Genomic DNA, 21,173 nt, shown 5'->3' with positions numbered 1-21,173 from the left:
AGTTAGAGCTATTACAAAACTTGTTAGAGTTAGAGCTATTTCAAAACGTGGCCTTTATGCACTGCCAAAGCCAGAACAAAACAGCACTACTGATTGGGGAGAAAGCGGGAAAAACCTGAAAAAAGTGGCGTGAGCTGATGGATCATGATCACATGCAGGCAACCCTGCATGATGAGCCTGTGAGAAGCATGGAGCTGTTTAACTAGCTCAGTGCAAAGTCCCAACGAATAACGCTTAATAAAGTAGTGTTTATAAGCACAGCGCTGCTTTGTTTACAGAGGTTACCAGGGGAATACCAGTATATTTCTGCTGTTCCATAAGTGCCATCTACTTTCAGAGAGTGAAATTGCACGTCTGTAATTTTTGTTCAGACTTAAGGGGTGGTCACATATGCAAGTTTCGCACGTCAGAAGAACAATATTTTTGCAGTAAAGTTGAGTAGATAGTATATTTTTACATTTTTAATGTATTATTATTTGTTATATGTTGAATTCATGTTTATAAAACAGATTCTGACCATTGCAGTGTCCGAATAAATTTTGCATGCCCAAAGTCTAGTGTGACCGCAGCTTAATTTGACGATCAACTAATATTTTTACACAGCTCACATGCAGAGTTGTAAATTGTGGATCAATAAGAAGCTAATGTGCTTTAAAAAATGTAGAATAATTAGGCATCTAGAGTATTATGTATAATCATAGTTTAAATTAATATGTATAATCGCTTATAAGTTTGATTCATCCCTTTTCTTAAAAAACGGAAGAGGGTTACGACAGTAACCAAGACATTGCCTTTCTGTCTATCATGTTTGGCAGATATTTGTCGACTGACATTGGGGTCCCTATGGAAAGCGCACAACCACTGAACTGTTACGAGTGTTGCTGATGCAGATGCTGGCAAGTTGTAGTGTGCCTGTTGGCAACAGCCCTCATTAAGTCGTAACCTACCCTGCACCCTATGTAAGACATGGAATTGACAGGGTTTACCATAAAGATGGTCATAAGCACTAATGCAAGAACGGCGGATGGCGACCATCTCTGCACTCCAGGCAACCAGGTTCACGGCGTGGGCCGTCGACAAAATGATGTCCACCTTGCTGGCCCAGGAATGCCATTTCTTGCTGAAACTTGCAGAGATGCGGGATGCTGACAAAGTGTGTTTTCTCGATGGCCTCTTCAGTAACACTGTCGAGGACTTTGGCCAGCAGTTCTTGGCAGTCCAAAAGCAGACAGAGGCCATCAAACACATCTTACCCCCATGTAATACCACCACTACAGGCCGCTGAGGGGTGGCCCCTAGTCTGCTCGGCACCAAGGGTGTACCCCTGTGGCTTCTACACTTGCTCCGGCACGGCCAGATGCAACACCTTGGTCGCAATGTCGAGCCCACTGCAGGAAGGTAATGCAGCACATCCCTCAGGCCGCCTCTAAACCATCCAAACATCCATTGAAGCAGCCCTGAGAAGTGCAACCCAGAGATTGAGGGAGCTGCTCTGAACCCGGAGGTAGTGTTCACACCACTCCTTTCCCTGGAGGAGGGCCAGGCAGAGAATCTTTGCTTCATTTATAAGACTCTGTTTCTGTTCTGCCCAAATTCTCAATAAAAGAGCAGTTTTCTCAGTCTCTGTGCCACACTGCGCTTGCTCACTCCCAGCATTGACCCCTCTTTTCACCACAGGCCAAGAGGTTGCATTCTGACAGTGAATCGATCACCCAGAAACCAATTATTCAACCACTAGCGTTCAGGGCAAGGTGGAGGGTTCCAATCAAGCCTGATGTCCGTGGCGGCCCAGGAAAGCATGGCTGTCAACTCTGAATCCGAATCTGCCTGAGCGACCACCACAGAGGGTGGAAGCTCAGTAGGGTCTACAACCCCAGAGGACAGTAGCCCACTGTCCGATGCAGCTATTGACATCTGGTCCGCCATGAGAGGGACTTATGCCGTCATCCAGGAGCTCAACGGCATGGAGGAGGATATTTTTCTTAAAAAAATGCATCTCTTCACTTCAGAAGGCCCCCTGGAGCCGTATGGATTACTTTTATGATGGATGGATGCTTTAATCATGGATGGATGCCTTTTTTGGGCTTCAAAAAATTGGGTACCACTAGTCCCTAGTCTAGGGTACCACTAGTCCCATTATAAAGATTGGAAGAGCCAGGATATTTTTTTAATATAACTCTGATTGTGTTTGGCTTGAAGAAAAAAGTCATATACACCTAAGATGGCTTGAGGGTAAATTATGGGGTCATTTTCATTTTTGGGTGAACTAACCCTTTAAGTCATAATTTTTACAGTCATTTCATGGTTTGGGATGTTTGCATAAATGCTGATCTCACCCCAATACAGTATTCATTTTATTTATGCGGGTCTTAAAAAAAGGTCTTAAAAGCCTTAAAATCTATTTAAAAAAAAAAAAAAAACCCTGAATGTACCATGTGCAGTTGATTAATGAATAATTTTTAATATTTTTTATTGGCTAAAAATTAAAAATATTATCTCTATGTTTTAATGTTTTGATTAAGTAATGATTCATTAAAACAAGAAAACTAAAACCAGTTTGAAATAAATGTTAAAAGCAGGAATAAGAAAGCTGCAAACTGCATTTCTCGTTCAAACTTTTCAAAAAAGAAAAAAAAAAAAGGCTTTTTTTTTTTTTTTTCTATTAAAATGCACTCTGACCAATATGGATTTTCTAAATGCTTTGTGCATCTGCTGCATCATGTGCCCAGGCTAAAAACTTGATGGATAGCCCTAATATGCTTCGAAGCACTGATTCACATAGTGTGCTTGAAGTCTGTTGCTGTCCCTCAGAGAGTTGACCGAGTGGTCATACCCTTCAAGTTGTCTTGTTTACATGGCATTGTGTCCTTTACTTTAGCCCTGAGGACAAAGATAACCTGTTAAATTCTTTTGACTGTCTCTGTAATGGAAGAGATTAGATAGTGTGGTTTGAAACAGTATGTAGGACATGTCTGTAGATATCCATCACTTGTATGAACTTTTACTACTTAAGTTACATGACCTATTGAATGACCTAATGCCTCCTCCATGCCACGCTTGAGATATTGTTTAACCACCTTGAACTTTCAAAAGCTATGACTACCTCTCATTGAACAAAGTTAATGCACAAATTGTCAAGTTTATATAACCTTTTTTAAAGCTTTTCATGTGTGTCAGAGGCTCCTCTCACATATAGTACTGTATGTGCTAAGCTTATGTTCCTAATATAGCACAAGTGACAAGTGTTAAAGTTGCCACACTTTCTTCATCAAGTGCTAATTATCCCCCTCCTTCCCCGACGACTCCTTTAATGTCTGTTGGAGCCACTGCATCATCTTGAGCAACAACAGGCACTTGTCACATCTACCCATTAAGTAGTTCTGTAATTGATTTTGGTTTTATGTCATGCAACTAAAAGTAAATGTTCTTAACCTGCATAAACTGTGGCAAACAACTTTGCGTATAAATCAGACAACATGCTATCATATATCCTAATATTCAATAAATATTTATATACCTGTATTTAGGGATTTATAAGTTCATTCTGCCTGTTTGTTTTTCTTATTAACAGGTCTTGAAGGTCTTAACATCATAAAGCCAGTTGGACCCATCCATCACTATGACCTTGGGGAGGTCAGTGATCATTTCTGGTTAGCAAGGTTAGTGTTGAATCAAGCAGACGTTTTTTTTTTCAAGGTTTTGATTATAAAAAATGTGAAATTATTTGTGACGTTGCTTACATGATTTTAGTGGTTAGCACAAATGTCTCATTAAGGCCTTCACTCTGGATTAACAGGAGATCTGGAGAACCTTAACATCCTGTCTCTTTTCCTATCCCAAGGTGGAAGATTCTGATCCACACTCTTCCCTGGGATGGAGGCGATTCATTCTCAGCCCCTTTGTCATCTCAGCTCACCAAAAGGTCAATGACTTGACCGATTGTGCATCATGACCATTGAGCAGGCTATTAATGGAGACTGAAGGGGTCTGTTTGTTTGATTTACTTGGACAAGTGTTCACTGGACGTCCCATGATGCTTTTGCTCCTTTGAGTTGCTTGTCATTTCTTCGTTATCCCTTGGTCGAGCCAGCTGTATGATGAAGACAGAGAATACAGGTATTGATATTTGCACGATGTATCCTTATGTTTGTTTATCAATGTATCTATCTACCTATCTGTCTATCTATCTGAATTTAATTGTTCTCCACAAGAACATATTATGCTTCCATTAGGCAAACTGGCGTGACTTTTGACCTCTGCTGTGCAAATGTTTCTTTTTCCCTCACTCTCTTGTCACTGGTTTTTCTATCCCCCCTCAGCCACACACAAACACTCTGCTCCCTGCAGGAGAAGGAGAACACATCACTGAAGCACAGATGAAGGTAATGCAAAGCAATGCTTTTTCTTTTTGATTTTTAGTTGCTCAGTGTTGTAATTGACAAGAAAAATGTTTAAAAATCATATTTCATAAATATTGAATTAAACTGTTTAATAAGCTAAAAACAATTGTGATCATAATGTCTGAGGACCACAGTTTTTCCTCAATCACTTTGGCTCATTTTTCAAAACAGTCTTAACATTCTCACAAGTGCAAGTTACAAGTGCAACTGTCAAAACTGTTCACTCTAAATAAAAAAGTGTTTTGCCATCATGTGAGCCACACTGGTTAAAATGTTTAGATGTATTTTCACCATGGAAATATTTGTTATATACAAATTTCCTGTGTTTTCTATTTTTTAGTTGATTTTAGTTTTTTAGTTGTTATTAATGAGGCCTTTCAGTCAGGTAGGCTGTGAAAAAACCCTCTGTAATAATGTCTCAGCTCATCATAAACAGCAATACTGTGAAATATTATTACAATTTAAAATAATGGTATTCTATTATTCTATTTCTTTAAAATATAATGTATTTCTGTGATGCAAAGTGTCTGAACAATTATGTTACCTCTATGGCATTTCATATAGGCTTTTAGTTTAAAAGCATGCACATTTGGAGAAATATTGATGGATTTCGTATATATTTATGTCAATTTTCTATACTGAGAAGTAATATTTATTGTCATCACTATGAGTGCTGGATACTGTGTTTTCAATTCATACTTGCAGCCAGAGGGCGCTCTCTGTACACCTTTAGTCCACAAATTATTCTAAAGAAGAAGAGGACATTTCAGGAATAGTGTTTTCAATTCATACTTGCAGCCGGAGGGCGCTCTCTGTACACCTTTAGTCCACAAATTCATATAAAGAAGAAAAGGAACTAGGAACTAACGGCATGTCTTCTAGAGATCGCTAACCATGGCTTTAACATCCAAATAAACACTTTTCAAGACAATAAATACACGATTGAGACGATGAATGCATGTATTGCCTCTGAATTTGCGTCTGAATAGCGCTGGCTCCGTGGGCGTGGCCGCATTAGCGGATAATGAGCTGAATCACAGACTTCTGACATGGCTCTCTTTTCATACAGATTACATAAACACAGAATGTTTGTTTTCGATTTGACTTGCACGATTTAAAACCTGACATTTCAACGTTTCTTTAGACGTAAGTGTCATTTTTTTTGTCATTAGTATTCATAAGTTACAGTTCATTTTCTGAGAACTATCAGATTGGACTTCGTTCAGAGGGAGAGGAGAGATCACGCATCATGTTAGTTTTCTTTATTTTACAAAAAGCACAACATTGTGTTTTTACTCTGAGTGTACACAAATAAAAGAAGACATTCTATAGTTTCAGTTGATATATTACTTATGTCTCTATGACAAGAAATGACGGAGTATTTTAAGTCTGTTTTGCTGCAATGTGAAAAAAATCCTGCAAAACGCGCTGGCGCGTTTTCAGACCTCAGGGAGTTAAGATACAGATTTCAGCAGTAAGTAAAAATGTTCTAGAAAAAGCCAATACTGTAGTACACAAAAAGAAAATGGACATTATGTGTCCTTATCTACTATGTACTTACATAAAAAAGTACAGTGTACTTATTGTGTTCACTTTGTATTGCAAAACACTTGCTGCTATTGAGGTGGATAGGGGTAAGGGGTAGATTTGGTGGTATGGGTAGATTTAAAAGGGCTCTATGTAAGATTTTTACTTTAATAAAGCATAAAAATACCCCGATATGTTTGCATATATTTAGGAAAACCTAAACATTCACCTACTTGTTTCTCAGAAAAACAATGCTACAGCCAGATATTCTACTTTGAAATGTGCGTTCCGTGTCGGAATGTCTGTCTTTGTTTTGGTCTGTGCGAAACCGCATGTTACCAGTTTATCCAATAGTATTTCGACATCACAGGTTGCCAGTTGGCGTAAAACACCACGTATTGCAGCCATGGACACCAGCAAACAAATTGGGTCAGAGAATCGCAGATTCTATCTGACCTAAAAAGCCTCTGCATCCATCTAAATATCTCTATGAACAACAGCATATTAAAACAGATAAATCAACTCATCAGCTTACAGTGTGTAAGTCTCCTCAGCTTTCATTGTGAATTGCGCTACCTATTGTTGCTGGCAACCCGCATCTTTGAACGAGGGGGCGGGCCAAACAATATTTTGAATTTGGACTGCAGTACCTATTTTGAACACTGGGTGTCATTCCTACATAGAGCCCCTTTAAGGGTGGTTTAAGGGGTAAGGGAAAGGTCAACTATAATTATAGATTTATTTACAGCTGTAAGTACAATGTAAAAAATCAACACAGTAAGCACAGTAAATCAACACATCAAATGATTAATGTAAATTTTAGTACATAGTTGTTGAAGACACCTAATATAAAGTTAGACAGAACATTTTTATTTATGCATTACATGTAAACTGAAAACTCCATATAGCCTACTGTACGCTTGTGATTCTTATTTCATTGCAATGGCAGGTTCCTAATTCATTACATTTGCATATTTAGCAGACATTACAAACATTCAATTTCACATGTATTTATGGAATATACATGCATGTAGTAAAAGGACATAAATTGATCATTCAAAGATTTCTGTGTAATTTAATTTCAATTTTCATTGGTTATGATTGTTAAAAGGTGAAATGCCTGGGTCATACTTCACACCAAAATTTATAGAAAAAATAAATGAATCGAAGCCTTTAAAAAAATTGCTGTAATATAGGATAAGTTATTTAAAATGTAAAGTATGTTTGTAAAGTACAATCTTTATCATTATAGTATGTGTACTGAATTTCTTTTACACTGATGTTATCCAAATGAAGTCACAATGAAAAAGAATCATCCTAACAATAGGAATATTTTTCTTTTCAACTTTTTTCTTTTGTTTTTGAGGTGAATTATGCCATTTATCTGTGAGATTGTACTTACATTAATTAATACCTTGGTTAATAACTGAGAATGTGTTTTGATAATAGACAGTGGGAGAAGTTGTCACAAGGGAAATATCTCAGTAACTATTTGGTTAGTTTGGTCAGTGCTATCAGCTTATTGAGTTATGTTATACTCTCTCATATACACAGTCTTTACTCATTTGTTACTGTTGGTGTAATTGGTAACACTTTACAAAAAGATTCAGTTCATTTATGCATTTGGTTATGCATTAGGTAACATGACCTAACAATGATCAATGGGTTTACAGCATAGGAATATTGGTTAATTTTAATTTCTGCATATACATTTTTTAAAAACTTTTTTTCACTTTACTATTGTTACATGTTATTATTTTAATTCATGTTCCCCTAAGCAACACCAGTAGAACATTTTTGAAATGTTAGATTTTTGAAGCCTTCATGTGTAAATTGTGTATGAATTGATGCTCAATAATAAACCTACACTGAGAAATTAAAGAAATGAAAAGTTGTGACTGACTGCTTTAGGATGGGGACAACTTCCTCATCCTGCTTTACATGGACTCCAAGAAACTGTGCTTCATATGAGATTTAATGGTGGTGGCGCCCTCGAGTGGTGGTGACTGACTATTGCAACTCTTTAACTCACAGGATTGTGGAGGTCACTTTAGATTTAGAATTAATATATTGCCAACATAATTGACAATAAAGAGATTGTTCTTAATTGAGCTGAACTGTAAATTCTTAGTCCAATGATGATGGCTGCTCACAGCAATATTTAAATTGACCGTAATTCAAATCATAATTCACATTCACCATTGAGATGTAATTGTCTATGTAGCCTATTATTTGAATTTTCCCTGCATTTTACTGCTCTATCAAAACTGAATATTTCTAATTTAATGCCTTTGATGGAGGCATAATAATAGATCCATGCACATTTTAAACCATAATGCCTTATTTCATTTTATTCCTTGAGGATGAGCTGCGTCAAAACATACAGTGTAATGGTCAGTGGCTTAAAACCTAATCTACATTATGTGGTTTTCAATAGTTTGGTAAAATTGGTAAACACCCTGTATCTTTGTTTGGATGACCCTACTTCAGAAGACAGTTTAAGAACATTTTGAGTTTAGTTTAAATTAGATCTTAGACTTAGGTACATTTAGGTACATATTGCAATGTCTAAATTGTTTAAAAAAATAAAATAAAATAAATAAATAAAATGAGGATGTGGTATTCATTTTCATGTTTGGTTTATTCTACATAACTACAGAGGAGATTGTCACAGCAATCTATGTTTAGAGAGATCCATCTAATATTTTCACTCCTCATCGGACCCCTTCTGTTAGAAAGAAAAGAGAAAAGAGAATGTTAAGTGTAAGCAAAATGGCTTAAACTCTACACATATAATTGACATTGATGATTTTTTTTTTCAATAGCCATGTCTTGTTAAATAGCAAAATGCATTTCATTTAGTAGCTGTTGAAACTACTTGTTATTTATATCCTATAGTCACTAAAAGTGCAAATCTAGAGTTTACCTATGAAGTTGACTTAACTGTGACTGTTTAATTATGGCTTTTCTGAGATTTTTATTTTTGTCCAAAAAAATACACATATCACTTGTTTTAAGTACCTTGGATCCTGTATCACGGCTCTTGGCTCTCAGTTTGTTGACCTGAGATTCAGCAATATCAGCCCTCTCCTCTGCCTCATCCAGCTCATGCTGTATCTTTCGGAACTTGCCCAGATTGGAATTGGATTGTTCTTCCTAAAAATTACAGACATTTGCATTTATGAAAATCAAAAGATACAATTACTGCAGAAGTTGTATCATATGATGGCACCAGTGAGGGGAAAATACACACCGCCTCCTCAGCAGCTCTCTTGTAGGATTTGACCTTCAGCTGGAGTTTGTCCACCAGATCCTGCAGCCGAGCCAGATTCTTTCGGTCTTCCTCAGTCTATGCAAAGCAAAAAAAAATGTTTTTTGTATATGCAGTATAGATTTAAATACTGTAAGACAGCACTTTATGTATTTTCAAAATAAATTGTTATTAGGTAATATTTTCCTACCTGGTAGGTGAGCTCCTTGATGCGTCTCTCATATTTTCGAATCCCCTTGATAGAGTCACTGGCTTTTCTCTGTTCTATCTCCACCTCACTTTCCAGCTCTCTCACCTAACAGATGTGTAACAATTTTAGTATAAAAATGTAAAATTTTAGAAAAAGAATTTTACAGAGAACGTCTCAGGTTTTAGGTTCCCTGAAAAGGGAACAAGACATTGCCTGACAAGACAAGACAACATGACAGTGACATTGGCCTGGGACAGCCCGTGCCATCAATCGAGTGCGACCATGAGTACAATAGGAGCACCTGGAGTACACGTCATCAGCATTTTGAATACTTGAATGTAGCTTAAACTGGGGCTTAAATGAGCGGAGGTCTCAGAAGAAAGACTCTCTAAAGTGAGAGGAGGCCAAATACACTCAATTTCAAAGTCAGTTTACTTGTCTGTGGTCCGCAGTCCCAGACAGCCCAGGGACTCACCGCCTCGACTCTAGAACTGGGTGGTTATGGCTGGCCAAGAAACGTTCGTCTTATCTACCACGAATGACCTGTGGCTTTTTGCGTTTCCACAGAAGATCTAATCTCTGTGTCACACGAGCCATAGCCTCCAGCATTTCATTGTATGTGGGGAAGGCAGACTGAGAGGGCTCCATAAAAATGGCCTCCGGTCCTGCTCTTACTGGCTCAAAGCCAGAAGAGCGCTATCCACCAGATCGGATGTTTCTAGAGAAAGAACATCCTCATCCAGCTCAGCGCTCACACCTCGCTCAAAGTCCTCCACCACCTCGACCTGAGAGCCCCGAGTGCCTCAGCTGCAGCTGGTCCTGAGACCCCGGGGACCGATGCCTGAGCTGATTCCCTCAAGAAATGGACCAGGCACAAACTTGTGCTTGTTAGACGAGGAATCCATTGTGACAATCTCCTACACACACTTCAAACAAAGGGTCACCTGAAGACAAAAAAGCTGATGACGTGTACTTCAGGTGCTCCTTTTGTATTCACAGTCGCTGATGCAGGGCAATGTTATTGTTGCGTTTTTACACGTACTTAGACATCATAATGCCAAGGCATTCCCCAAAGTGTCTTCCGATGCAGTGCAAGTTCCCATTCGAAAGGAAACCCTGTTGCTAAAAACACTAGCACCTTACCCTAGCTTCCAGTTTCTGGACCTGCTTCTTGCCACCCTTCATGGCGATCTGCTCAGCTTCATCCAGACGGTGCTGCAGGTCCTTGATGGTCTGTTCCATGTTCTTCTTCATGCGCTCCAGATGAGCACTGGTGTCCTGCTCCTTCTTGAGCTCCTCAGCCATCATGGCAGCATCAGTGATGGCCTTCTTGGCTTTTTCCTCAGCATTCCTGCACTCCTGCACTGCCTCCTCAACCTCAGTCTGAAGCTGAGTATTATCTCCCTCCAGCTTCTTCTTCTGATTCAGCAGGCTGGTGTTCTGAACATGGAAAATATTGACATGCTTGCAGTCTCTACTTGTATTAATTGAGGTTTTACTTGTGTTTGTTTAATAAAGATGTGTCATACCTGAGAATGCAGGAGCTGAACTCTCTCACTGACATCCAGCAGTTCCTGCTCAGCCAGTTTCCTTCCTCTCTCAGTCTGTTCCACCATGGATCTCAGCTCATCCAGTTCAGCCTGCAGCAGATTGTTGCGTCTCTCCACAATGGCGATGTTCTCTTTGAGATCATCATTACTACGAAGTGCGTCATCCAGCTGCAGTTGGGCATCCTGTTAAATACAAGTTTTACAATTAAAAATAACTATTTTGGATTTCACCTAAGCATCTTAAAATCTCAATTCATCATACTTTGAGATGTCCATGAAGACCCTTGAGTTGCTTCTGGGCTTCTGATGCCTGTCTGTTAGCCTGGCTGAGCTGAATCTCCATCTCATTGAGGTCTCCCTCCATCTTCTTCTTCAGTCTGAGAGCTTCATTCCTGCTGCGAGTCTCTGATTCCAGTGAGGTCTGTAGGGTATCCACCACTCTCTGCTGGTTCCTCTTGGCCTGCTCCATCTCTTCATCTTTCTCCGTCAGCTTACGTTCAATTTCAGCTTTGATCTGATTGAACTCCAGCTGAGCTCTAAGTATCTTTCCTTCTTCGTGTTCGAGGGAACCCTATGAAGAGTAAAATGGGTGTTTGTTATTATTGAGCTTTAAGGTTTTGTTTAGCCCTTTGTTTTGGGGTGGGAGGTGATGTCCCTTAAAACAATAGCTTGATATAAATCAAAGAGTTGTCAAAGGAATATGAATTTTGGGAGAAAATTGTTGTTCTTCTTTTACCTCAGCCTCCTCCAGAGCAGTTTGTATCTCTTGTTTCTCCTGCTCCAGTTGTTTTCGTAGTTTCTCCAGCTCATGAATACTCTTCCCACTCTCACCAAGTTGCTCAGTGAGGTCAGAAATTTCCTCTGTTCAATAGAAAAGAAAAAAAAACATGTGAGTTCACAAATACAAGCAATTAAAGTAATGGTTTGGAGTTGTAAAACCACTCTTACCTTGGAGATTCTTGTTCTCCCTCTTCATGCTCTCCAGGTGGTCCAATGACTCCTCATACGAGTTTTTCAATTTAAAGAGTTCAGTGCTCAGAGATCTAGCTTCTTTTTGAGCACTTTCCAGTTCAGTTTGGGACTCCTCATACTTCTGTTTCCACTCAGCCAGGACCTGGTTAAATTAAACAATGAGAGCAGTGCCATTTTGGTCAAGTGGCTTTGTAATAAAGAATAGACTTTAAAGTACTGGACCCTATCAATAGTGAGAAACTTAATTTTACTATCAATTTAACATTGAACATTTTCAATGCTATTTGATATTTTATATAGTATTTTGTTTTGTAAATATATGACTAATTTTTACAGCTAATGAGAAAATGTACTTTCTCTCCTTACTTTATCAAAGTTTCTTTGCTTCTTGTCCAGAGCAGCAGCAGCAGCATTGGATCTCTCCACATCCACCATGAGATCTTCAATCTCATTCTGCAGCCTGTGCTTGGTCTTCTCCAGAGAGGAGCATTTAGCATTAACAGCTTCCACAGCTTCTTCTGCATCTTGGAGACGCTGAGCCAGTTTCTTCCTGTAATAATCAAAATACAAAATATCATAAACATCTGAAATATCATTCATTAATCTATATTTGAATGTGTCTAAAAGGCCACAAACTATAGCAGAAAATTCAGAAAAATGTCTCATCATTAAAGAATGAACTCATTTAACTTTTAAATATTATTTATTTCTTACTTTGCTTCCTCCAGCTCCTCAGTCCTCTGGATGGCATCAGTTTCATACTTGGTTCTCCACTGAGCCACCTCAGAGTTTGCCTTCGACATACTGCGCTGCAGCTCAGCCTTGGCTTCTTGCTCCTCCTCATATTGCTCCCTCAGCAGATCAGCATCATGTCGAGCAGATTGAACTGCATGGGCCAGGGCATTCTTAGCCTGAAGACAAACAAATATTTGGGGCTGGTTTATTTGCAAAAGTCAATTTTTATGTCTTTAGCAAAAATTTTAGACTTAGAAGGAGATTTTGAAAACCTTGATTTCTTCTTCTAGCTGTCTCTTGAGGTCTTCAATTTGCTGAGTGTTGGACTGCTTGCCTCTGGTTCAACTGAGATACCAGGGAGTCTTTCTCCTCTAACTGTCTTGCAAATTCACCTAAAATTCAATATTTAAAAAAAAAAAAAAAAAAGACTTATTTCCTAAGTATCATTAAGGTACAATTGGTAACATTACACAATATTTTGTGTTCTTACCATTTTCAGTTTGCAGCTTGGCTTTTTGCATAGTGAAATCATTGATTGTGCGCTGACCTTCTTCAGCCTTAGTTCTGTACTCACTCATCTGGTCTTCCAGAGTTCTGCACATTTTCTCCAGGTTTGTCTTGAGGATAAATGATTTCATAGTAGATTGCTTTCTTCGACTGACAGCACATACCTTATAGACTCTCTGCATAATTTCTCTCACTCACCTTTGCCTTTACAAGCTGCTCCATGTTGGAGACCACATCGTCCAGTTCCAGTCTGAGTTCACTCTTCTCTTTCTCCAGCTTCTGCTTCACTCTCTGGAGGTTGTCAATCTGCTCTCCCAGATCAGCCACACTGTCTGCATGTTTCTTCCTCAGTGTAGCTGCAGTGGCCTCATGTTGCAGAGTGGCCTCTTCAAGGTCTCTGCGCACTTTCTGGAACTCAGCTTCACGTTTCTTGTTCATCTCAATCTGGGAAGCAGTGGCTCCACCAGCCTCCTCTAACCTCTCACTGATCTCCTCCAGTTCTCTGGACAGATCAGCTCTCTGTTTCTCAACTTTAGCACGAGCAGCTCTCTCAGCCTCCAGCTCTTCCTCAAGCTCTTCAATTCTAGCCTAGTAATGTGCATAAATTCAAAATTAGGGTTAAAATTGCTAACTATCTAACTAAGATGATAATAATATCTTATTACCTGCAATTCTTTCAGTTTTTTCTGGAGTTGGGACTCCAAAGCTTGCCCATCTTCAATCTTGCTATTGAGCTGGCTTATTTCAAAGTCTTTCCTGCCATTAAATAATGTATTAAACAACATTAACTCATAATGAACAACACATTTGTTACAGTATTTATTAAACTTGTGGATATTAATTAAAAATAAAACTTTTCATTCTTAGCTTCTCATAGCTTTGACCCATTTATTAATATTAACAGTATTAAAAATATTACATTTTGATTTTAATATTGTGTTAGTAAATGTTTAAATTTAAATTAAATAAAATTAATACTTAGCAGTATTTTTCATTATTAGTTCACATTAATAACTAAAGTCAAATGGAACCTTATTGTAAAGTGTTACCAAATATCTTTTAATAATACAATTGGATTTTATAAAATATAAAATATATTACTTCTTTAGCCGCTCCTCTGTCTGCTGCTTATCATTTTCCAAATCCATCACATTCTCTTGAGTCAACTTCAAGTCACCCTCAAGCTTTCTTTTAGCTCTCTCAAGATCCATGCGAATTTTCTTTTCTTGTTCCAGAGAACCTTCAAGCTAAATTTCATCCAAAAAATATAAAAATTAATTAAGCAATTACTTATAAAAGCATCTCATTTTAATTCTAGTCTTGTGTTTTCAGGCTCTTACATCATCCACTTGTTGCTCCAGCTTGGCTTTGGCTTTGGTGAGTGTGTTGACTTTGTCTTCCTCACTCTGGAGGTCATCCAGCGTTTGCTGATGGGCCTCCTGAAGAGCTTTTTTCTCCTTGGTCAGCTTAGCGATGATCTCATCCAAAGCTGCCATCTCTTCTGTTAGGTTTTTAACCTGTAGAAATGTCTCATTTTATCAAAGGACTCTTACACACCATTCTTGCATCACTAACAGGTTCGGTGTTGAAAACTGACCTTGTTCTCAGTGGCATGTTTCTCTTTCTCCACTTTGGCCAGAGTGAGCTCAAGATCATCAATGTCCTTCTTGAGCTCAGAACATTCATCCTCCAGCTTTCGTTTCTTTGCAGTCAGCTCAGCATTCATTTCATCTTCATCCTCCAGTCTTTCAGTCAGCTCTTTGACTTTGGCCTCAAGCTGGATCTTGCTCTTGATCAGGCCCTCACATCTCTCCTCAGCATCACAAAGATTATCTTGCTCCTATCAAAATGAAAATAATAATAATTGAAAACTTGTTTTGTTTTCTGACTTGTAAAAATGTTAAAAGTGCAGAGTTGTAGTCCCATGTGAACTTACAGACTGTATTGCAAGCTGCAAGTCATTCTTCTCTTGTAGAACAGAAACCATCTTTTCCTCAAGCTCCTTTCTGCGGGCTTCAGATTTGGCATAAGCCTCCTTCAACTTGGTGAATTCCTCCTTCATGTTGGCCATTTCTTTCTCAGATTCTGCACTTTTCAGCAGAGGCTTGATCTTGAAGTAGAGCTTCATCCAGGGCCAATTCTTGACCCCCATGAAAGCACGTACATTCCACTGGATCACCAACAAAGCATCTCTGTAGATATTAAATAAGAATATTAATTCTTGCATTTTAAATGTAATTTGGAGAATATATTGAAGAGCAAAAATCTAACCTTCTTTCCACAATTTTCTGGAACTCAACTCTTGATAGAAAACCACGAGACCTGGACTGAATTCCAGTTATAATAAGTGCAAGACGGTCATCTCGCATCTCTTCAAGAGTACCCAGAAGACCAGCCTTAAAAAAGACCTGAAAATAGTAAAGAATTTTGTGTCAAAAGGGATGACAAAAGAAAAATGGCTTTGGAAAAAGTTAATGTTAATATAAAAATACCTTAGTATGTCCTAACTTGTACTGGCTGTGATCGATGTCCAGGGAGCCCAGAAGTTTTTCTGCACCCTTCTTGTTATCAATGAACTGACCCTCAGGGATAGCAGCAGGATTTAGGATGCGGTATCTATAAAAAAAACACATTAACAATTATTTTATTTTTTTTATATTTATTTATTTCTATTCTAGCAAATGCTTAAGTTTGCAACTTGCTATAACTTGGAGTAATACATAAAATTTTGTAAGACATGAAAGCCATTTGGTTTCATACTAACCGTTGCTTGAAATCTCCATACAGGATCCTGTTGGGGAATCCCTTTCTGCAGATCCTGATGCCCTCCAGCACACCGTTACAGCGCAGCTGGTGCATGACCAGAGGATTCTCCATCGCCCCAGGAGTCTTAGTCTCATTGGGGATGATGCAGCGCACAAAGTGAGGGTGAGTTGACCTCAAGTTGGTCATCAGCTTGTTCAAGTTCTCCTGTTGGTAGACCATAGAGGATTTAGATTTTATGCAATAAAACCATGCAAGACAAAATCGTGTTATATTATTTCATACCCTATGAAGGGCTGACACCGTCTGGAAGGAAGAACCCTTCTTTTTGGCACCTTTGCCAGCCTTACCTCCAGAATCTGCAGCTGTGAAATAAATGATTTTTTTTATTATTAAACAGTAAAAGTAGTGCTTATTATATTGCATGTCACACTTCAGTGTGTACTTACCTGAGTCAGCACTGGCATAATTAGCAAACAGAATAGACAACAGTTTAAGAGTTGACTTCTGGAAATACCCTACAACCGTCTCATTGAGAGGGTCCTTGTTCTTCACCAGCCAGTTTGAAATGTTGTAGTCCACAGTGCCAGCATAGTGAACAAGAGCAAAATGGGCCTCTGGTTTACCCTTGACAATCCTGGGCTTCTGGAAGTTTGGATTTTTCCCCAAATGGTTGTCATAAAGCTTAGCTTTAAACGTTGAATCACTGGCTTTGGGGAACATGCACTCCTCTTCAAGGATGGACATGATACCCATGGGCTACAATGAATTGTAGATTGTGACAGTCAAAATGTCAGTAATACTGACATTGAGTTAATACTGAAAAATATGATTTTTCCCCTCACAGTATAATCATCAACTTGATATTCACTCACCTTCTCAATAAGCTCAATACAAGCCTGCAAGTCCATGCCAAAGTCAATAAACACCCACTCAATGCCCTCCTTCTTGTATTCCTCTTGCTCCAGCACAAACATGTGGTGGTTGAAGAACTGCTGCAACTTCTCATTAGTGAAGTTGATGCACAGCTGCTCAAAGGTGTTGAACTGCAGGTGGAATATATTGCATAATCACAATGGGCTGCAATGCTTGTTGGATTTGTTCTTGAATAGCAATAAACAGTTGATTTCAGCTTACATCAAAGATCTCAAATCCAGCAATGTCCAGCACACCAATGAAGTACTGGCGAGGCTGTTTGGTGGCCAGGGATTGGTTGATTCTCACAACCATCCAGAGGAACATCTTTTCGTACACTGACTTTGCCAGAGCACCAATAGAGTAGTACACCTAATAGAAAAAAATATTAAATTTTGCAGAATTTGACACAATGCAAACTAGAAAACAATTTCAGAGATATGAAAGATTTTGTTTGTATGCCTTAGAAAGTGAACTTATGATGCTGAAAACTCTAATGCCCATTAGATTATTATTTTCATTCATTACCTGCTGGACATTCTGTCCCTTGGTGACCCACTCATTTCCTACTTTGACTCTTGGGTGGCACAAACCCTTGATCAAGTCAGCTGAATTTAAGCCCATCAGATATGAGATTTTGTCAGCATCTACATGTTAAAGAAGAATACAGAGCTATGAGTTTATATACAACTTTTCTTAGACTTTTTTCCTTTATGAAGCTGAGATTCCAAGTTATACTGACCCTCAGTCCCATCAGCCTCGGCCTGTTCCTCTCTTTGCTTCTGTTTGAACTTCATGTTGCCGAAGTGCATGACGGAACCAGTCAGCTTGTAGATGCTGTTCTTCTCTTCAGTGGTGAAGCCCAACACATCAAACGCTTCCTACAGCAAATGTACAGAGTATATTAAATTTTATGGCAAATGTTTCATATTCTGCTTTTTGACAAGTACATTAAACATCTTTCTTTTTAAAGAATAGACTGGCCAAGAGAATCAATTATTCTGTTTCAATTCGCTCTATACCTGTATGGCTTAATTTCTTTTGTGGAACACAAATGGGAGTCTGTTCACACTGTTCTTTTGCCCACACAATCACATGGCTTCAGAAAAAGTTGCATGGACCTTTTATGGTGCTTTTTTCATACTTATTAAAAGCCCCTTATTATTAATATATATATACTGCAAAAAACGCAGTCATTGCAGGTTGTCAAAAGTGCTAATAGTGACTAAATCGCAAACGCTATGTGGACTATATCTTACAATATTTTATAATATGGTATCTTGTATTTGTGAACTGCCTATGATTTAACAAACACTCACGTCAGTGGCCATCAGCTCATCACCGTCATCAATAGAAGCCACTTGTGTCTCTCCTTGGGAGATGAAGGCGTAGTCATAGGGGTTGTTGGTGATGAGCAGCATCTCTAAGGAGACATGGGAACATAGATCAGAAAATACTCTACTAATTAGAGATGGTGATGTTAATAGATAAGAGTAATTTTACCTAGCAGTTCTGGTCTTCTCTGGGACAGAATCTGATAGAAGATGTGGTAGTCTCTCTCAGCCTTGAGCTGAAAAGTGACTCGAGACTTCTCCAGCAGATCTAAATAAATTTGATAAATAGATGAATATCAAAACAGTTACACATTTCATCAATGTGTGATTTATTGGAATGATGTTCGGTAGAAAAGTACTTACAAGTCTCAATGTCAGCAGAAGATAACTTTCCACTGACACCAAAATGGATACGGATAAATTTACCCTGTAAATTAAGCAATACATAATACGCTTATATAAAATTTCATGGAAACCAATATAGAATAACAAAACCAATGTAAAAACCACTTACAAATCTGGAGGAGTTATCATTTCTGATGGTCTTGGCATTACCAAAAGCCTCCAGAGCAGGATTACACTGGATGATTTGATCCTCCAGAGTTCCCTGAGAATCATATTTTAATAATAAGTGTTTTCAGTTAACAGACATGCATATTTTCAGACTTTATGTAGTCCATAGAGAATAATAAATGGGAAAATAAAAATGTTGTTAGTTTACGTGTAAAAGCATTGCAATATGGTACAAGTAAGGCAGTATCAAATTATAACAATTTGTGACTCCAATATTTAATATATGAAGACATCATTAATTTAGTCATTTTTTTTAATGCTGTGCTATATAGAAGGTATATTAATTCATCCATAATAAGATATTTTTTGGGAATTAAGCACCTTTTTCTCCTGTGATGGGTCCTTCTTGCCGGTCGATACTGCTGCAATACTCGCAAAGTACTGGATCACTCTTTTAGTGTTCACAGTCTTTCCAGCACCGGATTCTCCACTTAGAATAAAAATGGTTAATTAAAAGGCTGATAAAATGTAGGATAGAAATAAAATATTAGTGAAAGGAGGAATATTATGCTACGTCATAATAAGTATTACTTACGTGATCAGGACAGACTGGTTTTCTCTATCTGTGAGAAAATAAAACATAAGAAACTTAGCATTTGAAATTGCATTAGAAATCTCCAAAAATTACAAGTCAGATCATCACCTGACAGCATGTACTGATAGGCATTGTCTGAGATGGAGAAGATGTGAGGAGGAGCTTCACTCCTCTTCTTTCCTCTATAGGCATTGACGACTTCCTGGTTGTACACTGGCAAAAACTTGTAGGGGTTCACAGTGACACAGAAGAGCCCAGAGTAGGTCTGTAAGAGAATCACAGAAGGATTAGATCTGCTCATGCAAGATAAAGTGAATGTGTGAGTGTTTTAAGACTCGACTCACGTAGATCATCCAGGCTGCGTAACGCTCTTTGAGGTTAAACAGCACAGCGGGCTCATGCAGGAAGGTGAACATCGCCATGTCCTCAATTTTATCAAACTTTGGTGGGTTCTGGGGGTGAATATCAACCTCCTTCACAGTTACTGTCTGTGGGAACACAAAAATGTTTCGACAGTCATACTGTACTTCTGTCTATAATCTACAACAGTGCAGAGATCAGATCTTACCTTCCCGAATTCAGTGTCAGCAGTGACTTTGTCACCGTCTCTACTGGTGATGGAGGCTTTGACGTACTCAACAACAGGGTCGGGCACAAAGCACTCTTTCTTCATGTCGAAGGGTCGAGTTTGGGCCTCCAGGCGCTCCTTGTCTGACTTTCGTAAGAACGGAGCAGCTGTCCCGAACTCTGCCATCACAGCATCCCCCATTTTTCAGTCAGACTGAGGCAAAGATGACAAAATTCTCTTCAATTAAAATTTACAATTAAAAATATATTGTAAAATAATAAATTAAATCTAATTTTCTATAAATATATAAAATATTTCTAATTATTTATTGGTCTTTCAACAGAATTTATTGCATTCAAAAACAAATATTGCATAAACATAAACTCTCTCACACACACATATACACAATGTGTTGACCTTTATAAAAGCATGCCTTACCAGATGAAATCCAAACCTTTCAATCCAAATTCAAGTCCAAGTCCTTTCAATAAAAAAGCAACATCATTAATGAGAAGTCAACTTATTCTATTGTTCAGTCATCATGAACAATTTAATCTAAATTGTGTGTCCTCTTACCTTTGGATGGCACAATGATGTGAGCTTGCAATATTGTGCTGTAAGGTATCTCTTTATATAAAGGCACAATGGCTGTGACGTTGACCATCTGTATATGGTTCGGGTCACTTGTGTGTGTGTAGCTCATTTTGGGTGCCTGAAAAAATCTTTGTGTGAGTCACAGTAGTTTAGCATGTGATGTGTGGTGGTAGCACGAAAGATCAGAAAGGTTCACAATGGTGCTATTTTTGTCCCATATGTAATCTTTTTTAAAGATATCAGATCTTTACTAAAGTTTTTATACTGATATTTACACCTTCACTTTGATATTTTCTACATGTCTTTTTTTTTTTTTTTTTTACGTAAAGCATTATAGAGGTGGAAACTCTTGTATATATAATACTGTATATCTGAACCGTAGTTCAACATTCGCACAATCCTTATTAACTAAAATTGCTTAATTGACAGTTATATTCCAGCAATAATGTGCTTTTCTAGAACTTTATTTTATTTATTTATTTTAATGTATTTATTTATTTCATTTTTTACCCCAATGAAAGACTGGCATACACTGTTAATTTCACAGGTTTGTCTTTGTGATAAAGGATGAAATCACGGTAATAATGCTTCATGAGCAAGACGACTGTCACAAACAGTAAAATTGTCTGTAGACAGCTGTAACGGCAACAATGCATGTCTGCACTTGCGACCTTTTGTTCTCACCTTATGCAGAGACAGCTGCAACTCTTGCTTGTTCTTGTTCTTGTTTGGTGCTATG

General features: G+C 38.2%; 1 long non-coding RNA gene and 1 pseudogene across 1 annotated transcript in view; one reads left to right on the top strand and one right to left on the bottom strand.

Moving 5' to 3' along the window:
* LOC125258293 overlaps positions 1-16,016 on the top strand; it is a 48,044-nt gene extending 32,028 nt beyond the window's left edge. Inside the window, exon 7 of the long non-coding RNA XR_007182579.1 lies at positions 15,940-16,016. This is a non-coding gene — a long non-coding RNA (uncharacterized LOC125258293). The remainder of the gene's footprint in view (positions 1-15,939) is intronic.
* LOC125258284 lies at positions 8,550-20,521 on the bottom strand (annotated as a pseudogene).
* Between the last annotated feature and the right edge of the window lie 652 nt (positions 20,522-21,173).

This window comes from Megalobrama amblycephala, linkage group LG22, assembly GCF_018812025.1.
Source record: "Megalobrama amblycephala isolate DHTTF-2021 linkage group LG22, ASM1881202v1, whole genome shotgun sequence".
In the NCBI taxonomy this organism is placed as follows: Eukaryota; Metazoa; Chordata; class Actinopteri; order Cypriniformes; family Xenocyprididae; genus Megalobrama; species Megalobrama amblycephala.
This window is presented reverse-complemented; position numbering and strand designations above follow the sequence as displayed.